Genomic DNA, 3,820 nt, shown 5'->3' with positions numbered 1-3,820 from the left:
TATAAAACCCTAAGAAGTTATTTTTGTATATTTTGTAATGATCTAATCATTGTATGAACTGTTCCCTGCTAAGAGCAGCCTTCACCTACCCCCTTTTTGAAACAGTTTTCTGTTTCAAATCTGAAGTATTACCTTCCGTAAACCACTAACACCCAGTTTGAGTATTAGTTTCAGAACTATAAAATATGGTGTAGTTTTAATCTTGCCACTACTGTTATTCAACCCAGGTTTTGCAAACAAATAGCCAAATACCATACCATACCATACCAATTTATTTATATAGCACTTAAAACAGCAACAAGGCCAACCAAAGTGCTGTACAAAAGAACCAAACATGCACAGCAGACAGGAAAACATAAAATAGAAATACAGATACAAATAGCAGCAGAAGCTAACTAAAATGGCCAACAGAGTAGAGAACAGACCGGACCAAAACAAATCACACCGTGTTGAACAAATACAACCCAAGCTCTCCTATAATTTAGCAAAGAGTTAACCATTAAATAAATTTCATCCCTTGTATCAAACCAGACCCACCAAATGAGCTCATTCAAGGCAAAGACAATCATTTAGTATTATTTTAGAAAACATTAGTGAACTTCATCCAAATCAGATCTCAGGTACAGGTTTCTCTTGAATGAGACTTCCTGACCTGAATAAATGGAAAGTTAAAAATCAATATTTTGCTCAGGGGTGTGGCGCATTATCTATCGTCCTATTAGGTTTAAAGGTAATAAAACAATTTTCATCTCAGAGCAATTGGAGAAGGGCGAATCATCTAGCATCCCCACAGTAGTAGTACTATCTGTGTCCTGTTTTGGCACCTGTCTTAAAATGAGCCTATGTGAATGATTATTATCAAAGCCAACTGCAGTTTTGATCACGACCCCAAGGCGCTCGGATGACCATCACAGACCAAATGTGGGGTTGATACCTCCGTCAGGCTGCAGCTGTTGTTATTGACATTGGACAGATTGACCACCAGTGTTTTCTTTCAGCCTTCCAGTCTTCAGTCTGTCTCCCTTTGTCTGGAGACCAGTTCAGCTTTGTGCAACAGTAAATATCTCAGCATACAGCAAGACTTGAGCAAGACTGCCCGCATCCTCCACCATACTTGACTGGATATTCTCGCTGTGGACAAACTCCAGGACCCCCTCTGGACTGTTAATTCCGTTCGCTGTTGGACTGTTAGATCTTTGAAAAGTCACGTTACTTGGCTGCCAAGTTCTTTGTTGTTGTGTCAGTGGTGCTTGACTGACAATGTATTTGAACCGTCTCATTGGTCAGTTTCACAGACCCAACTTCAGCACCCACCTGAACACATCTGGTATCCGATCCGGCACTCAGCACTAGAGAGTCCTGATCAAAACTCAGATGGATGCTGTATGCATTTAAATGCTAACTTCTGTGTTTTGTGGGCCTAGCCAGACTCATCTTCCCAATCCACAGGTCTGTCCTCTCAGGCCGCTGAGAAGGAAAAAATAAACAATCCAAATATTAAAATCTGATTCAACATTCATCTGTTATCCACTTCTACTCTGGAACTGCAGCGTTTACCTTCAACGGAGTCATTCCAGTGTCCTGGATTGTACAACAGATGTGTTAAATGCTCAATTACATAAGAGTGAAAACTTCCATTAAATACTGCACAATCTAAGTCTTTACCCCTACTGCATAAAATATTCCCTTCAAAACAATGTCTTCCATCTTGTAGAATATGTGTTTTGACTCACCACCTGACAGTGCAGTCCACTCTCAGGTCCACATTATCCATTTAGACCTTGTAAAGGTTTAGGCAGCATGATAATATGTAATCACTTCTTGTTATATAACAAATCTGCAAATCATTTCATCTCATACTATGCTGTTTCACTGTATCACAAACAAAATACTTGTAATTCAAATCAATTAAGACTATGTATACCCTTCAAGACATCACAGAGTCCATTCTCACTGCACAAAAACGTCTACATGCACCTTTGTTCACAAAGTACAACTTCTTAAACTCACCATGTACACATCTCTGTTGTCCTTTTGCACTCCTAGGACCTGTGTGAAATCTCAAGTCATAAAGTTAAAGTCATGTCATTTACCCACTAGAATTGTTGTTGTCCCATAATTAACCTAGTTCCGGCAGCTCTTAGAAGGAAACAGCTCCTAAACGCTAAAAATTTTCAATATGTGATAAACTCATGTGGACTGATTAATTTAACCCAAGTATTTCAATTTGAGTTTAGTTAAGACTGATTAATTTAATCCAAGTATTTCAATTTGAGTTTAGTTAAGACTGATTAATTTAATCCAAGTATTTCAACTCGAGTTTAGTTTCCTAATTTATTTGACCTAAGCATTTCAATTTGAGTTTAGTTAAGAGTTTCTTTGACCAGAATAAAATTTTTCTTTGTTTTACGAGTGTCAAGGATTTTGTTTATTACTTATTTATTATTCTGTCCCTTTTTTTTAGTCGAATTCAAAACCTGATTTTATTGTCAATTCCAAGAAGTAATTTTGGCTAATTTGTTTACAATATGTCATCCAGAAATGTTTAAACTTAATTTGACCTGTTTATGATGTTTATTTGTTTTATTTGTCCTACTTCCTTTGGCTTTACCCTTTTCAGAAGTCACCACAACGAATCATTCCTCTTAGGCCTTCGTCAGACCTACGCCTCACTTCTTCCAAGACCACCCCTACTCCATTTCTCTTTCTATCCACACCCCGATAAAACAGGTTGACCTCAGCATCAATGCTGTGAGCCATGCTGCTCTTCTACTTGGTCTCTTTGACACCTCAACCATTCATCTTCCTTCTCTGCATCACTTCAGCAGCTCTCTGTCAGCAGCTCTCCACCTTTGCCTGTCTGTTCAGTACGTTTGTTATCAATTTACCTCTGTCCCTCGCCCGCTTAGTGAGTGACTGTCTGCCATCTTCTGGCCTTGAGTTTCAACCCATTGCTGCAGATCCACTGTTTCAGAGGCCACTGACTGCTCCTTTACCTCTGACACTGATTGAACACACAAATGTTTTGCCGACCTCGCTCCCTTATCCCCGTTTTTGTCTGGCCTCCGACAGCTGTGGTCTAATCAACTGCATGCTCGTATTATCTAATTCCGCCGCCTCTCTCCTACTGGTTTTGTTTTAAACAAAGCATTACCTTTCCCCTAGTTTAAACGATGTATGAAGTTCCTCTCCCAACGTTCAGTGACTGAAAATGGCGTTCTGATCTCCTCCTGCCACGATCACCCCTGTTGATGTACCACCTCCAAGCACCTCCTCCCTCTTTTAAGCTGTATTCAGCTTACTCCAACGTTTTTTACTTCTGCTGACGTATTTCTGTTAATTTCTACTCCTGTCAGCTAATGTTTGGAAGATTCAGATATTCCTGCTAACATCACTGATACCATTTAGCTGTGTCATGCCAATATCAGCTAATTCCACCTTTATTTTAAATTAATCCAACTTTTACAGCCTAAGTCAGGAACACCAAGCCCTACCCACTTACTTTTGGTACTTTAAGCTTATTTCTGCTTGTTTTAGCTATTGGTCTGCTGGTCTTTAGCTAATTGCCTCTTTTCCGTTTTGATACTTCCCATAATTTGTGCATTTTGCCTCAGATATTGATCCTGTAGATTTTCCACAGGATTCACATGTACCACATTTATGAGTTCCACACCTGATAACAACATTCACACACTCAGGCATTCAAATATTTTATTTTCATGCACTTCTGGCCGCAGTTGTAATAAAACAAACACAAGTCTGTGGTATGAAACAACCCAGAGTCCAGACTTGTCCTTGCCTTATACAACAGCGCCCCCTT

Source organism: Nematolebias whitei, chromosome 19 (assembly GCF_014905685.2).
Source record: "Nematolebias whitei isolate Nwh7 chromosome 19, NemWhi1, whole genome shotgun sequence".
NCBI classification, from domain to species: Eukaryota; Metazoa; Chordata; class Actinopteri; order Cyprinodontiformes; family Rivulidae; genus Nematolebias; species Nematolebias whitei.
Note: the sequence above shows the minus strand (reverse complement) of the source record.